Below are 18140 nucleotides of genomic sequence, written 5' to 3'. Positions count from 1 at the left end.
GACCAATAATTGCGGTAATATCTTACGCCGCCTTCCGCATCACGACTGGGCGAACTGTAGAACGTTGAAGCAGCTTCGCACGCGCTACTGTCCAATATATGAGACAGCGTTCTGACTAAAAAACCTTTTATTGTATTGCCAATTTCTGCCCTTGTAAGCATAATTTAATTCATCGGTAATGTTCCGCATATACCAGTTGTTTTTTTTTTTTTTTTCGCCACTACTGATAGAATTATGGCGTAAAAGAAGTAAAATGATCCTAATGTCAGCACCCCTTTCGGGATATGCACTCCCAAAACGTGCCACTGATTGACTTCGTTTCCGTAACTGAAACTACTAAATAATTAAGAACTGCTCAGTATTTTTTTTAACTGGCTAGTTTCACACTGAGATTTGTCGTGCAAGTTAACCCCTCCTTCTCAAGAAATCAAACTAAATGGCGCCACTGTGATAACGCCCCACAGATAATTCTGAAAATATCTATTCGCCGCGAGATTGGCCTGTAGGTGGCAGCACCGTCGCCGTGTTAGTGTGGATAGGCCCGATAGGCGACACGAAAAGCAACGTACTTCTTTCTGGAGTTTTACGTGCCAAAACCAGTTCTGATTATGAGGCACGCCGTAGTGGAGGGCTCCGGATTAATTTTGACCACCTGGGGTTCTTTAACGTGCACTACAACGCAAGCACACGGGCGTTTTTGCATTTCGCCTCCATCGAAATGCGGCCACCGCGGCCGCGATTCGATCCCGCGATCTCGTGCTCAGCAGAGCAACGCCTTAGCTAACTGAGCCACCGCTGACGTGTAAAGCAACGTACTTCACCGACCGCAAAGGTCTCGTCGCTTTTGAGAGAGAGAGAGAGAGAGAGAGAGAGAGAGAGCTTTACCTATCTCAAAAGTCTAGTCGCTCTTGAAAGCGAGACTACGAGAAAGTGTGGCTCGAGTGTTAAAGATAAAGGATACAATGACCTTTGGTGCGTGTCATTTGGGGTACACCAGCCACAGGTCCATCATAACAGCCCTCTATAAGTGCACTGAAGCGTGAAGAAGGGTACGCTGTTAAAAGTGCCCGACTGCGGTGTGTTCAAAATGTTTCTTATCAAAATTCTGATGTTACGCATCTTCTGCATTCTTCTTTTTTTTTTTTACTTGTTTTGTTGTGTGTGCTTTTTCATTACCTCCAGTGTGACCAATCACCCTCGTGCATGTTAGCCATTATTTGAGGTCGCAGCTACAACAACAATTACCAGATATGTATTAAAATGAACTTTCATAGACTTTCATCACTGATGTGACACTCAAGAAACAGAGCGAAAGAGAGAAATTTATTTCAAGAGAAAAGAAAGAAGTGTGGAGAGGCTGGCATATTCAACGGAAGACGCCGGCTACTCCATTCCAGAAGGAGGAGGAAAGGGGGGAGGGGGGGTCAGCCGAAAAGAAAGCAAGTCACCTGTAGATAAGCAGGAAAAGACAAAAGACGTGTAGATATGTTACAAAATTGCGTAACACTGCATAGAAGTAACTACACCTATAGTCACGTAAACCAGAGCAGCACGACACTGATGTGAATAAAGCCTTCCATATCAACGTGTTCCGAAATACAGACGCACACAGCCATATAGTGTACATGCGCGACGAGCAGTGTTCGCATGCGTGTGCACTACACAGGGAAAGCCTGCGGACCACTGTATAGCCGCGAAATAGAATGAATTTCCTCGCAGAGTGCGCAAGCAGGTGCAAGCTGTGAACAGATTATTTCTTCGCTCCTTCATTCAACCGTAAGAGTACACAATGGAAAACGCACGTAACGACAGTACTGCTCAGAAGCACTCTTTCTGTACAAGCAAACGCGTGACAAGGTGAATTTTACTGCACGCCAGAAAGTCAGCAGCTCTCCTATAGTTGAGACGAGTATGAAAAAAAAAAGAGAGAGAGAGAGAGAGAGAGACACAGAGAGAGAGAGAGAGAGACTGGTTTCTGAATCAAACTAGGTTACCGCTGAAGCTGCGGCCGCTGAGTGCCATAGTAACAGTGAAAATAGTCCCAAACAGGCTCGCATGGCATTGAATCCACGAAGAAGAGTATATTTCGGCGCATATCTCGAGAATAAACGCACCGTGTAAGCCAATAAGGCGGCGTAAAAACGCTACCCAGCGCCAGCATGCCGACCACAGCGGTATCCAAACTTAATTATGCCCTCTCGCGACGCGTGGGTCTCAAAGAGCTAGTCGGCGACAAACGCGCCCCGGATTGCGCGAGAGCCCTTAGCGGATAAAGTGAGGTACGGGCGAAAGAGCCAAAGAAATCAATTCGGTTTGTTTAAGGAATGATGCGCTCGACGGCATATATTTGTTGCAGAGAGGATTCTCTAGGTAGCGTTTGTTGTTTCGTTGCGCAACTCCATATAGAACAGCGCCGGCGCATCTATATATATATACGTCTATACGCCGATAAGTTATACGCATAGTATATGTGTGCCGTCCTCTGTTGAGCCATGTCGCGCGATGACGCAGTTTCCGTGAAACGAAAGTCTGCGGGAGACCTCGAGAAAAAAACGTTTGCGAAGTGCATCAGGCAACACAACAGAGACGATGAACTGGTGGTGTTCGTATAATCTGGCGACCCATGTCAGGGTCGAGGTGACGGTCCGCGTTTGCGTGCGTCCACCAGAGGTTTCGCTTTTCAATATTGCTTGGCGACGAACCCGCACGTCAACGACATGATCATGCAGCTGCCAGACGGCCAATCGAAGGCAGCTGGCTTCGTCGTGGGACAAAAGCACGAGTATCTACGGCTGCTGCGCATGGTCAGAGAGATATCTTTGTAGAGCTCGAAAGGAGCTGTCTCTGGCCTGCTATATACTCCGGTCGCTCGGTCGTCTGCTACGCTGCTCGTTGCACGACCCGATGTAACCGCATATCAGACGACCCAGCGAGTCAGAGCCAAAACGTTACGATGTTCCGCTCCCACGTGACAGTCGTGACCACCTTCTGTGTCATGACGTCATGACACATACACTTCCTGGCAAACGACACCGAAACAGGATCGTAGAAAACCTATTACGGTAAACTGTTCAGGGCGGTCTAAGGCTTGCTGTATTTTTTGTAGAACCTTCAGTTAACGCAAGAAGAAAAAAAAAAAAAAAGGGGGGGGGGGGGGGGGGGAGTGTCATCTACGCTATCTACGCACTTTCGGTCACAGTAAGCAGCTTCCGGCAAAGAGACAACGTCCCCTGCACAAAAAATGCCCCAACGCATCCCTCTGGAACGAAAACAAGTAGCGTCACTGGAGCTTCGGTAAACGGCAATATATTGCCGTTACCGAAGCTCCAGTGACGCTACTACGATTCCTGCTGTATTCGAAACGCGCACCATAAGGCGACCGCATCGCAAAACATTTAAGACGGGATCACTGTGTTGTCCTTTGGGGACTGTAATACTATATTGTGCACCATGTGCACGTAGGTTGAGCGAGATAGTTTACTAAGAGGAGGAAAGGCAGACAGGTTTGCCGGAGCCTCTGCCCGGCTACTCCACAGGGCAGGATGTTCTCGGGTTAGCTCGTGTACGCTTTCGTTTTATGGGGAAAACCCCTCTGTCCAGGAATCCATTGTAGATGAATAAGTGAGCGCCACGTCTCTGTTACGGGAACTGTGAGCTGAGCGAGTCAGAATGAATTCACCGTAATGAAGGGAAATACGAAAGCAAGAGTGGACAGGACACAGCGCTGGGTCTTGTCCACATTTGTTTGTTTTTTTCGTATTTTCGTTTCCTTGCGCTTTCGTTCCAAGATGTACACTCGACCGCAATGTTTCCAGAGTACGGAATTCTTGAAAATTTTCAATCATGGCTTCGCCACTCAGCCTCGAAATTGGGGATGCACTACATCGCACATCTAAATTTAAATGTTGATGCGCTAGGTGCGACGAAATTTCGCTTTTTTTCGCCGATACCGTTCTTCGAAAACTTGTGCGCTGAGGCATACGAGCGCAGGCAAGCGTTCACTGTGGCATGCCCTGTACGCATCCTGACAGTCGGTGCGGATGTTGGAGCTATGCGACGGTAGGCTGTTGGCCTCAGAAACTGCCAGGATCTCGTCTGCTGGATGGTGCAGCTTCGTGCTGGTTCGTCTGTTCCACGTTGGGTCCTATATTATGGCAGTTGTACACTGGCTTCAAGATAACTTCTTCGTTGCCTAATTGATATTTGCTGAAAGACATATTTGCCGCAACCAGTACACACGCAAAAAGGAAGGCTCATTGATGATGACACGTAGTCGCCAATGTGTCTTCCTTTTCGCGTCTGTCCTCTTTGAGACAAATATGTTTTTTGTACACTGGCTGCCCTCGGAGTAGCTGGTGTCCGTGGAGGTAAAATGTTAAAGAGCAATGCTCATATACGTTTCACCCTTACATTTGATTGCATATATGGGATAGCGGACTATTTTTACTCTTTTTATTTTTTTTTATTTTTTCTTCTTCACACGTCATAAATGCACCGTCCCCTTACCCAAAGCAAAGAAAGAAAAAAAAAAAAACAGAAAAGCACAGCTAGCGTTGCTCTTACAAAACACGGCTGTACGCTTAAGTCAGCAACCAACACACGTGTATACACTTGCGAGAGTAATCTGGACGCTATATTTTTATCCAATAGCCATCACGCCGCGGAGTAACGTTTCCCACATTATTTCAACCACACGAAATAACCACTGAGTTGCTGGCTGGCACCTTCAGTTGCGAAATAGCCACTGAAGGTGCCAGCCAGTAACCGTGCGGCGCGCACGATGAAACGTCCAACTATATTAAACGTGGATTAGCGTGAAAGCCGCGACGAGCACACAAGACGCACTGCCAGTCACTCTCGGCTTGTATAGTAAAACCTAAAGCCCCTCCATAGTACTACCGAAAAAAAAAAAAAAAAAACGTGAGCTGATGGAAGGGCTTTAGAAAAACCATCCTTCAGATGGAGGCTGCAGTTCTAGTCTTGCAAAAGAAGTCGGCTCACGTAACGTAAAAGTTCAACATGAGTCGGAAATGTTCGTCCGCGTAAATTCGAGTAAATTTCGACCGCCAGGTACCGTCTTCCACTAGGAGCACCTCCCCCCCCCCCTACACACACACACACACACACACACACACACACACACACACACACACACACACACAACCAGAACCCTGAAGCGGCGCTCGTTTAGCGAAACTTGGCGAGCAAAACGCGCCGACCGTGAGAACAGTACAGATAGACTACGAGCGGTTTCCTGATGCTCAGACTGCGCGAGATTTCCGAATTTTTCGAGAGCTGCGAGCTGCTCAGAATAGCGCGACCGCGAACACTTCGCCAGTTTTCCGGATGATCAGGCCACGCGTGGGCCGCCCCTTACGTTTCCTCCAATGTATACCGTGGAGGAAACAATAAATAAGAAGTCGCGAAACCTCAAGTGTCCTTGTAACGAGAGATACGACGTCTCTGCACGGCATACGCGTGGTGGAAAGCAAAAAATAATCCTGAGCGATAAGGCGCTTGACGTCGCCTGAGCACGGAAAGGGACCACGTAGTCTTGGCCCACGCACAGGTTTCACCCTTCTATTTGTATCAGATTTTACAACTTCCAAATTGAAACGAGGGAAAAAGAAAAGCTCCCCGCGAGCGAGAACAAACTGCACTTCCCGACGCGCTGAAGTCGTTTCTGTATACGCTGTGCTGTGTCGCGGTGTTGCTCCGACCAAAATAACAAACTCTGAAATTTTTTACGTTTTTTTTTTTTTTTCTGTCCGCAGCTATACGCGAAGGTAAAGACCGCGATATTCCGGCAACGTATGCCCAGCGCGTTCTTCATGCAATTCGGACAATTTTCCACGAAGTTGTATCTATTTCTACAGTCGAACCAAGAACGACGGTATAAGAGAACACTTACACTTCTAAAGCTTGTGGGATCTTCCAACTACCATGACCAAATATCATAGTATAGCGCGTAGACTCAAGCCTGGACTCTTTGAAAATAAGTACGTTATTAGCGGAGGCTGCGCATAAGTGAACGCACTGTACACGAAGGCCGTTATTCAACGAGACGTATACGTGGCCGGGCGCTGAGCAGTGAAGCTCGCAGGCAGGACTGCTTTGCGTGTAAGTTTCACTGATTAGTAGCCTCCGTCACTGTGCGGCTGATGGATGCTTGAGGCAGCGAGCATCGTAAGAGGCTGACCACGAGTGCGGTGCGGGTGCGATAAGGCTACCTTTGCGGGAGGGGTGCGCAAATATTCGAAACTTTCGAATAACGAATCGAATTGTCACTGTTCGTAAATACGAATATCTTTCGAATAGTCTTTCAATACTTCAAAGTCGTCAACTGTGTTCAATCAAACATGAAATTGGAGCAAAAGTACAATAAACTTAATGCCCGCGGCCATAGAAGGCATAACACATGAGAAGTTACGGAGTCACGTGGAGCATTTACCACTTAAACCACCATTATTTGGACACTCCGAAGAGTTTTGGGAACTAAGCACTTATTTGTTCATAACACCGCATTTGTGCTTTTAATATGAAAGGCGTCATAAAGTGCGATGTATTAACGGAAACTTGCTAACGGTAATACTACTAGAGTGTGAACATTGTTTTACGATAGGGGTGTTCGAATAGTAAAATTTTCAAACCGAATCAAATATAAATATTTGAGTAAGAACGACCACCGAATATCGAATTGGGTATCGAATATTTTCTCACATCTAAAACAACATGAAATATGAAGTTGGCGTAGTATCCGACTCTTAAAAAAAGAAGAAACATGCATGTAGTACCATTCACAATTACACGTCCGTACAATTGTGGAGCGTGTAAATGATAAACAACACTGCGTTTAATTATCTGAAGCGTCATGGCGGTGACAGTAATGAAACAACGAAACCGTACAGTGTTGTGTTCGCTGAAGGAGAGAAGCGTGATACAGTATATAGCACCGCGCATCGTTTTAAATAGACATGACGAGACTGGCCCACATAATAAATAGGAACACGCTCGTACATAGGTTGCCTAAAAAAGAGTCATTCTTATCGAATGACTTATCGAAATATTAAGCAGAAGTTATCCGCGGCGCGGCGCGTTTGCTCAGGAACTTATGTCCCTGCGCAACAACCGCAGCTATATCCTGTTGCAGAACGATTCGAAACAGTCCTCACGTCCATCGCTGTGTCCGTCAATCGAGACTGCAGTAAATGTTTCTACCCCCGATATATATTCGAAAGAAACGAATATTCGGCCACTTCGAATGGTGAATTCTCGAATGGAATACGAATCGAACAGCAACGACTATTCGATTTGGATTCAAATTGAGAATATCCCTCCTATATTATAGTAATGGTGAAAACACATGCTCGTAATTCGAAAACTATTCGAAGAGTATTCGACATTTAAATCGATTCACTTCAGGCACTATTATATTCGTGTTCTATTCGGTCTCAAAAATTACGATTCGCGCACCCCTATTTCGCGAGGGAGAGACACACGTTTCTGCGTTAATTAGTTTATTTGCACGCACGGACCGGCATCGGCTAGTCGAGCGCCGGCAAGTTCCGAAATGGCTTGGAAACAGACTGCTCTGTCGGCGTGCAGTTATGGTTGATCCTCCAACTCGGTCGACGGCCGGCCGTGTGCAGAGACAATCGGGTGGCCACCACTTGCGCCCAATATTACTGTACGTGATGAGGAACACTCGTAATTCCCCATCCGCCCGTGAGAGAGGGTGTGCGTACACAATGTGTGTCGGCCGGTTGCAGAAGGATATCGGCGGATATGTCAGCTTCATAATTCAAACAAAGCCCCATCTAGAACTTGTGTATTGACTTCGACAGTTAAGTACACGTATAGTCGAATCGTCCGCTTAGAACGGGAGTTCGGTTATTGCGTGCGAAGACAGTGCGACCGTGAAAATTTGCATGCGGGCAATGACAACGGGCCTAGCGACACTTTCTTCGACCGCGCCAGATTTTATTTCATTTCCGAATGCACTCACCCGGCGGTGTAAGCGCACTCAGCATGGCGCATGCACTGTGCACCTCTGGCGGCATCCCCACGGTGACGATTAAAAATAATAATAATTTTAAAAAAAATAAAAGCCAATAAAAACGGTTTCTGCGCCACCACGTGGTAGAAGTTCCAGGTTTCGCCTCGATTTTATTCACTTGGAGCGCGCCGATTTTGATTGTTCCAGAAGAGAAGTGTAGCGCGCCGCGACTGTGCACCGCAGTGGGCTGACGCTGACTGCTGCCGACGCTGGGCTGGTTTGATACTGTACAAATTCTAGAGGCCACGTAACTAGAATTCTAGAAGCCAGTGGCGGAGACACTAGGCCTTACGTGAGCTCCAGCCACGGTCGCCGCGGGCTACGATGCCGGATAGCTGCCACAGGGACCATCCTGTTGCGACGCGCCGTAGGCTGTAACTCCTCGAAAATAATCGATCATCACGCCACCAAGGTGAAGGCGGTCAAAGGAGTGCCGACATAACACTGTGCGACTCTTTTTTTTTTTTTTTTTTTGCTTAAATGAAGGACCTAGGCCTCTGAAACCCAGAAAAATACTGGCAATGCTCAGAGCGGCTTACATAATTTTTTAATGTAATAGTTTTGCTACAGCCAGTTTCGGAGGTTACTGCGTCGTGACGTCATGACGCAGGAAGTGGTCACGTAGGAGCGGGTCATTGCGACGTTTTGACACTCCATCCGGCTCGCCCGCGGTCGTCCGCTATGCTGCTATACATTGGCCATCACAACGAGTAGCGGCATAGGAGACCGAGCGAGCCGCATCGAGTGTCAAAACCTCGCAATGACCTGCTCCTACGTGAGCACTTTCTGCGTCATGACGTCACGACACACTAACCTCCGAAACTTGCTGTATAAAAACTATGACATTAAATTATGTAAGGCGCTCTGAGCACTGCCAGCATTTTTTTCGGGGTCCAGAGGTCTAGGACCTTTAAAATTATGGGCTTTTACGTGCCAAAACCACGACCTGATTATGAGGCACGCCGTAGTGGGGGACTCCAGAAATTTGCATGGACCACCTGGGGTTCTTTAACGTGCATCTAAATTTAAGTACACGGGTGTTGTCGCATTTCGCTCCCATCGAAATGCGGCCGCCGTGGCCGGGATCCAGGTCTAGGACCTTCACTTTACGAAAAAAAAAAAAATGAAGTGTCGAAAATATCATGTCAGTACCACTTTTCGCAAAGGCAGTGAAGCAAATTGAAACAATAAGAAGAATTCAAAGGGCGGTGTTTTCCAGAGCAGCTCGGAACGAAGCTGATGACGTCATGTTTTATGGCACAAAGGTTAGATATGACCAACCAGCGCCAAGCACGAACGATAGACCTTTTTAGAGCGACGCTGTTAGCCTCTAGTTGGCACGGATTTTTTGTGGTTTCGTTCTGTGCTGTGTCAGCGTGCAGATTATGCAAATTTACAAATTTGTATAATCCTTGGTGTTTTTAACATAAAGAGTACACAAGAGCTAAATAAAATGCATTGTCAGAAATTTTTAACCCATCCTGTGCTTTCGTCGGCCTTTTCATGATAGCTGTCCGCTTGTCCTGCGAAAGAAAATATAAATCGCAGCACTGACGCTGGACGTGGCCGCGGGGGGCCAGTACATCGCCGTCATCTTTGCTGTCTACCGCATCCACCTTAATCGACTCGAGTGCCACTTTCAACGTTGGACACGTTATATTTTTATCCTGCGTTTGCCTTACCACCTATGTAGGATGTCACATTGACGTAATAAAAATGTGAGCCAAACCAATCCAGTCTCATTTCTAAGGATAGATGGATGGATGAGGCTGAACCCTTTAAATCGGGCGGTGGCATACGCCACCTAGTTGTGACTATTAACATATTTTGTACTTTGTGGTGGGTGAAATTTCACCGCTGCCTTGATTTTAGCCACCAATCAGATAACCTCCGTTTGGTTATTTCTACCTTCACTGTCCCTAAACCCCAATGCTTCGAAAAAATCAGCCCCGTTGCTTTGCACTGTAGGGTTAAGCCCTTTACAGCAAAGTATGAGGTGTTCAGCCGTTTCCTCTTCCTCTCCACATGCTCCGCACAATGTGTCTATACCTTGGTACTTGACTCGGTACATCTTAGTCCGCAATACTCCCGTCCTGGCTTCAAACAACAAAGAGCTTCCCCTGGAATTATCGTAGATATTTTCTTTGGCAATTTCTTGCTTTAAAGTTCTGTATGTTCCCAGTGCTGATTTCGTCTGCATCCCTGTTTTCCACAGACCCCTCTCTGTTTCTTTAACCTTTTTCTTAACCGCTGTTTCCTGGTTTGCACCCCTCCTGCCATGGAGTTTCTCATTGTATTACCTAGAGAGAAAATTGGCGCTGCTGCGCTGTGGTATCCACGGGAATGCCGGTATATTGTGACTTCGGATTGGCATCGTTCTTGGAGAGCCAGAACGCATTGAAGACGCGCCTGGCTAGCACCGTTCCGATTGTCACAATGATTCATTTCCTGCTAAAACAGCACGTAAAAAAACTGCTTTAGCTTTACTATTACACAAAAACATGTTTTGTTTAATTTTGAGGACTTATTGTTGGATGCACAATTATATGAAACGTAAAAATTATCAGCTGGCCGCTAAAGTTGGAGTGCAGACGACAAGATTATCGCTCGCTTTGGAACAACTTGTCGTCTGTTGCTGCTTTTCTTCGCTTGATTCTGCATTGTAGGTGAGTAAACTTTATTGAGAGATGTATTATGGGTGAATATGAAAGCCTTTTATGTAGAATTTACTATAAAAACGCATTATTTGTGTAGCCATATCCACGTTTTAGACGAAGCCTCGTTCAACACCAGCCAACACAAGCCTCGCAGACACATATCCCGTCATGCCCATAAGGGCACGGCGCCCTTTAAGAAACTCGCAAAGACGGTGGCGCCAGTTTACCGTGTTATAGTGAGAAACTCTATGCCTCCTGCAGTCCAAATATTTGATTGACAATTTTCTGGTCCGCTTCCTCCATTTTGTGTCAACATTCCCCATGTACAAATAACTGAAAACTCTCCTTACCCACCTCTTTTCTGCCACTTCTCTCAATCACTCCTCAAATTCTATCTCGCTGCTAGCTTCCCTGCCCTTAAATGACGTCCATCCCATGTCACCCTGTACCCCCTGATTTGGTGTATTTCCGTGTGCTCCCAGAGCAAGTCTACCTACCCCTCGCTGCTTAACTTCCAACCTTGCTCGAACCTCTGATCTCATGCACAGGACCGCATTGCCGAAAGTCAAACTAGGAACCATCACCCCTTTAAAAATCCCTCTCACCACTTCGTACCATTTGTAATTCCACAGTGCCCTATTTTTCATCACAGCTGCATTCCTGCTACCTTTAGTCGTTACATATTTTTCATGTTCCGTTAGGTACTCAGCCCCATTGTTAATCCACACTCCAAGATATTTGTACTTATCCACTACCTCCAGTGTTATCTCCTGTATACTATGCTCACTGCCCTGATTATCATTAAAAATCATGACTGCCGATTTTTCTTTACTAAACTTCAAACCTAAGCTATCTCCCTCTTTACCACAGATGTCCATTAATCCCTGCAAGTCTTCCTTGCTGTCAGCCATAAGTACAATGTCATCCGCGTACATCAGTCCTGGTAATGACTGTTTAATCCATTCTCCTTGCTTGAAATAGGAAAGGTTGAAGCCAAGTCCGCCCCTCTCTAATTTTTTCTGTAATCCTTGTAAATACAGCATGAACAACAATGGTGACAGGGGGCACTCCTGCCTAAGCCCCTGCTGTATCTCTATAGGCCCAGATACCTTGTTTTCCCATTTTATAAGCACCTTGTTACTTTTATAGATATCTTTTCAAAAGTTGCTTACTCCATCTTCCACATCTAGAGTGCCCAGTATGTCCAACAAATCCTTTTGGATTACACTGTCATAGGCTCCCTTGATATCCAGAAATGCGAGCCATAGGGGCCTGTGTTCCTTTTCTGCTATTTCAATACACTGCGTCAATGAGAACAGATTATCTTCTAACCTTCTTTGTTTCCGGAACCCATTTTGTAGTTCCCCCAGCACCTCCTCGCCCTCCACCCATGCCTGCAGTCTGTCCTTTATAATCTGCATCACCACCCTGTAAACGACTGACGCGTCACTGTTATGAGACTGTAGTTGTTTATGTCGGCTTTGTCTCTCTTTCCCTTGTATATCATGCTCATCCTGCTCAGTCTCCACCCTTCGGGGGCTTTACCTTCCATTATCGTTTTGCTTACTGCCTCTCTTGATGCTTTCTTAGATTTTGGGCCCAATGTCTTTATCAACATAATTGGGATGCCATCAGGACCTGTCGACGTGCTACTAGGAACCCTCTTCTCTGCCCTTTCCCACTCGCTTTGTTCAAGTGGAGCCACTGCACTGACCGGTCTATCCTCACCAGATTGATAACACGCTACGTTTCGTCCTTTAAAATTTTCTGTCATCATTGTTCTTATATGTTCCATTGCCTCATCTCCTTCTAGCCGAACACCTTGAGCTGTAACTTTAAACCTCTGCTCTAGGCTAGTCTTTGCAAACATCTCAACTCAAGGAGTTGAGATGTTTCCAAAATTTCTTCGCTGCTTTCCCATCCTTTTTGTTTACTTCTGACAACCAGTGGGTCCCCTTTCTTCGAATCTTCTCATTGATCAAATGGGATGCTTCCCTTCTACAGTTTAAGAAGTTATCCCATTTTCTGTCTACATCAGCCTCTGGTTCACCCTTATGTTTTGAATATATGTGTTCCCTGGATGCTTCCTGGCGTTTCTCCATGGCCTTCTTAACCTCCTCATCCCACCAGCTCTTGGGTTTACGTCTTTTATTCCCTTTGGGCGTGACTCGTACCAACGCCTCCTAAAGCGTTGCTCGTACCTTAGCAAGCTCTAGCTCAAATAGCCCTGTTAAATTTGCATATGTCCATTCTGTTTTAGTATCCTCTGAAATTACTTCCTCAATTTGTTGGCTTGCTATTTCCAGCTGCTTTTCCGAGTAAAATATCCCACCTGGTTGTTCATCTTGCCTCCTACCTACTTTCATTTCTCTTCCAAAACTCACCTTAAAACGTTTGTGATCCCGCTGAGCGCAGCGCCACCGCTGGCTGGTTGTCCACCAAATCTTTTACCATCATTTACCAAGTGAAACGGGGCCGAGGTCGTAAAAGGAGCTTGAAGGTAAATACTGAAACAGTTTAGATTGATTGACAAATTTTTTAAGCTATCCGCACTACGGCTATAGTGTACTAGATTCTGGTACACTATAATACGGCTAGGCTGTATGGCTACGAAACCAAAATCCGTCCGTCCAATGTGCACAGAATCATCATCAGCAATGGCTCGAGCGTCGTCTTCTTCCGCAGCTGGTTCCGTTGTAGATGTAGAGCCGAGATGGTAGTGGCCATGGAGGAAAGAAGTTTCCTTCCTCCATGGTAGTGGCACATACCTATACTCTGGGGGATTGGCCAAGAACCGGATAGTTCGATATAACAATGAGAAAGGAGAATTATAATATAAATTTGGGAATATGTACAGTCGAGTGCAAAATATTAGAGACCACGGGAGCGGCGACTGAACTAAAGTCCCTATATAAGAAAAGTACCGCCATCCTTTGACAAATGCCGCTTCGCTCTCTCCTGTGTTATCCTGTATCTCCTATTGGACAATGATAGCGCGCGCTTTTCACTTCTTTATATTTTCTTTTTTTTCCGCCTCAGAGCCATGTTGAAAGTCCTCTGCGCAGCCGCAGTCGCCGGTGGCGGCGGCGGCGCAGAGGACTTTCAACATGGCTCTGAGGCGGAAAAAAAGAAAATGTAAAGAAGTGAAAAGGCGCGCGCTATCATTGTCCAATAGGAGATACAGGATAACACAGGAGAGAGCGAAGCGGCATTTGTCAAAGGATGGCGGTACTTTTCTTATATAGGAACTTTAGACTGAACTGCATGGCTGCGCCTTGTGACGGCTGCGCGCCGAAGTTCGAGAGCGTGTACTGCGCACGCGCGTCCTTTCTTATCTGCCAGCCTACTCGTTCGCTCGCTTCAACCACGCGCGCACCGGAACGCGTGAGAGAGCGCAAGGTGTCCCTTCTGCAGTCGCCGTCGAATCGCCCGAGTGATGATGTCGTCATATCGTGACGAAAACACTTCATTTGCACTGGCAGCGCTCGGAGCGCGCCACTCTCTGCACCTTGCTTCCTGACTTTCCGCGGCGCGAAAAACATGCTTCGCGTCACTTTTTCTGAAATCGAGTTTTGTGATAAGGTCAGAAAGCAGCGATGTCTTTTGCGCTCCACTTCCGGAAACTTAAGCATGATGCAATTATTTGTGGTACTCAGTCCAAATATCATGTGCCCAGACACATGCGTGAAACCACCGAGTATCGAGCAGCTGGAGAGAAGAGCCAGGGAAGAGAACGGGGAATCATCGCAGAAGGCAAGCGGGCAAGTACCGAGTGTCCGATCTGCCGGGTTTCAATGCAATGCATAGTTTATTGGGAAACGCCCGACACGCTTTGTACCGCAACACGGAATGTGACCCACGCGTCACCCACGCGCTGGCCCTCGCGATCTCCAAATTATGCGAGGCAGTCGCGCCACACTTCGATCGTTTGCAACGCGCCGCATGAGGCAGATTGTCCGCGCCATCCAGACAGCAGATTGTCCGCGGCAAAATGAAAACACGTATAGAGGTGCGCTCAAATTTCGCATTAGGAATTATCGTAATGGTCGGGGTTTACCTTTTCATTTACTGTTTCTGAGAACAAATCAGCGATGATTCCCCTTTCTCTTCCCTGGCTCTTCTCTCCAGCTGCTCGATGTTCGGTGGTTTCACGTATGTGTCTGGGCGCATGATATTTGGACTGAGTACCACAAATAATTGCATCATGCTTAACTTTCAGGAAGTGGAGCGCAAAAGACATCGCTGCTTCCTGACCTTATAACAAAACTAGATTATAGAAAAAGTGACGCAAAGCATATTTTTCGCGCCGCGCAGCATCAAGAAGCAAGGCGCAGAGAGTGGCGCGCTCCAAGCGCTGCCAGTGCAAATTAAGTGTTTTCGTCACGATATGACGACATCATTACTCGGGCGATTCGACGGCGACTGCAGAAGTACTGGCTAGCAGAAGTGACACCTTGCACTCTCTCACGCGTTCCGATGCGCGCGCGGTTGAAACGAGCGAACGAGCAGGCTGGCATTTAAGAAAGTACGCGCTTGCTCAGTACGCGCTCTCCAACTTCGGCGCGCAGCCGTCAGAAGGCGCAGCCATGCAGTTTAGTCGCCGCTCCCGTGGTCTCTAATATTTTGCACTCGACTGTACGTATATGAGAATTAATAGGTACATTATATCACATGATTGTAATAGCCGCTCATCATTCCAGCATAGAAGTTCACTTCTCTTCTGTCGTCGTAATGGGGAGGCCGCGTTTACGGGGGTATGAGCCATGCATTGTCTTACATGACGAACAGTTTTTTTTTTTTTTTTAATTTTGAAGCAACTTAATTTTTAAGAATCCCAAGCGGCAATGCGACAACGGTGGGCTGCGGGTATACCGTCAGTGAAGTCGTTCTCTCCGTCGCAGCCGAACGTGTGTGTAATCTCATTAAGAATCACAAAGATGTAACGAAGAAAGACATTAATGAACCGTGGAGATTAACCCAGTGATAAGCACCGGGGCACACGTTTCAGTTTCGCTGGTTAACCATCTGTACGGAGTGCTTGGGCAATGATTTTTTTTTTTTTTTTTTTTTTGTAGCGAATTTCAAAGTATTTGGGTCACTTTTGCGCGTGAGCAGGAGGCCGAAAGTGTGTGACGTCTATAAAGTAAGGGCGGGTATTTCATGGTGGAGCCGCTAACCGTTTCATTTTGAATCTTCACTTCCATATGAAACTGTAGAGCAAGATAAGAATGAATGTTCGATTGCAGAGGTGTAACTCTTTAGTTGACGAAGGTCGTCAAACTACAATACGGTAGAAATATGGGCTTGTTGGTACACGGTCTTCATATTGAGTAGCGCAGGGAGAGCACAGAAACAATAAGGACGTACGACAACACGTATGTCCTTATTGTGTACGTCTGTGTTCGCCCTGCGCTACTAGATCGCCACACTACTTCGCTCCAGAAAAAAAAAAAAAAAAAAAAAAAGGTAAAAAAGAAGTGCAATGCGTTACGGTTTGTAAAAATAAATACTTTCTGTTTCTGCCACAGCGCGTGGACCGCGAGTGCTTGTGATCTGCGGCAGAGCCCTTTGAACGAACACTCGTCTGCTCTGAACATTCAATCATGAAGCCTTCACTACCGGACCTGCGTTTGAAGAATATGTTGAGCACCAATCCGACAACCCATTTTTCCAGAATTTTTCGCCGCAGCTCTCAAAGTTCGCCAATTCCTAACTCTCGTATGTGACGAACAAATGTCGCATGACGGTTAGTGGTCTCGACGCTAGAATGCACACGCTCTCTGAAACCGTCCGTACAGCCATAGCCTCCTATATTTTTAGGAGGCTATATGGTACAGCAACGGCTCCTCTATCATGGTTTGCATCGCAGTGAAGACAAATAAAATCCTGCGACGACAAGATAGGGAGTAGTGTTCATGTTCAGCTATTACGAGTACATCAGCGGTCGGTGAGGCATTCGTAAAAAAACAATTGCACCCAACGACAAAGGGATCTTAACGTGTCCTTTTGGATCATTGTCAAAAACACAGTGATGCCCGACACACATAGCGCAGGCCGCCTCAAGGAGGTTATCAGTAATTAAGCGTCTTTTTAACTTTTAGTGTTTTATTCGCCCCGAAAGCTAGCTTAATCCTGCCGCGTTGAGATCGATCACAAAAAAAAAAAAAAAAAAAAAAAAAGACTGCGACAACCAGCAGATCCCACAAACCGTGTCGGCGGGTTTGTATCGGTCAAACTTGCGAGTCACATTTATGACCCGTCGCTGCAAGGAGTGCGCATGCATGCGTACCGAAAGGCGCTACCCTTGAAGGAAGCTGTGACTGAGATGCGTGTTTATCTTTGTTATATCAGATATGTTCTTTTTTATTTTATTTTATTATTTGATTCTGTGCTCAACGCCTTTTAATAGACTTGCATCGAGTTGAAGTAGCGCTTTGTATCTTTACTATGCTTTAACGTTTTCGTCTATGTCGCTCTCAAGTTATCAGCAGCGGTGATAAATAACTCATGGTGACAGTGCTCCCGCTAATTACATTTTCCCCTTTTAGTCCTCACTGGCGCGCCTTTCGCTAACGTACGCCGGTGCAATCTTAAGAGGCCACACCTTTTCATTCACAAATATCCTAAGTACGTGGCGCCACCCTTCGAGTTCTCAAAGAGACGGCGCGGTACTGCCGTTCGCCATGGTTTCGTCACTTCGCCTGGCACGTCGTAGTCCTGCTCAAGTGTGCTAAAGTCTGTCCATGTGCCAATAACGATAACTGGCAATTATCAATCGTTACCAAGTGGCTGACTCATCGGACGGCGCCGAACCTTGCTGCCTCACTGGAAGTTGATGGAATGCTTCACAAGTACAAGTCTCTGAAGCAGACCAACTTCAACTACCTCAGCACTGCTTTTCCATTGTGTTAAAACATGATATGTTACAACTACCAATGCCTCACTTATTTTATTCTTAATCCAACAGCATTTTGCGTCAAACAACAGCGGGTCGCAGTCATATATCGCAGTAGCAACCAAGAAACAAGGGCGAAAGCACGAATAATGTTAGCAGTTGTAGATGAATTTAACTCCTAACAGTCGGTCACATGCGATGAAATCTTATATCTATTAAACCTAGGACTGCTCAACACAGAGACTACATACATCAAGCCTGCAGACACAGGTGGTCGAAATATTAGTCTGCCTCAACGTTCTCAGCCTGCCCACCATATGCGTCGCATATTTTCAGCTTGGTGAAAGCGGAAACTGCTTACCTTCCGTCCCGATAAAGTGCGCCTCCGTCGAAGCCTCTCCTTGCGAGAGTCACTTAAGAATCTAAGGTACTCAAAGTTGTTTTCGCTCTTGTCCTTGCAGTTCACACCTCGTCGGCGAGCTTTCAAAGTTGGCGCCATCTTGGATGTTTTGAAATGAAACGGACGCGAAAG

The 18140-nt window shown here is 46.4% G+C and overlaps 1 protein-coding gene across 1 annotated transcript in view; it reads right to left on the bottom strand.

Moving 5' to 3' along the window:
- The window catches only part of LOC119457730 (rhotekin-2-like), a 163970-nt gene extending 145868 nt beyond the window's left edge, over positions 1-18102 (bottom strand). Inside the window, exon 1 of the mRNA XM_037719397.2 lies at positions 17970-18102. The gene's annotated coding sequence lies outside the window, so the exon portion shown is untranslated. The remainder of the gene's footprint in view (positions 1-17969) is intronic.
- Positions 18103-18140: the final 38 nt, after the last annotated feature.

The sequence above is a fragment of the Dermacentor silvarum genome, chromosome 1 (assembly GCF_013339745.2).
Source record: "Dermacentor silvarum isolate Dsil-2018 chromosome 1, BIME_Dsil_1.4, whole genome shotgun sequence".
NCBI classification, from domain to species: Eukaryota; Metazoa; Arthropoda; class Arachnida; order Ixodida; family Ixodidae; genus Dermacentor; species Dermacentor silvarum.
The sequence above is the reverse complement of the archived record's forward strand: the minus strand, read 5'-3'. Positions and strand labels throughout refer to the sequence as shown.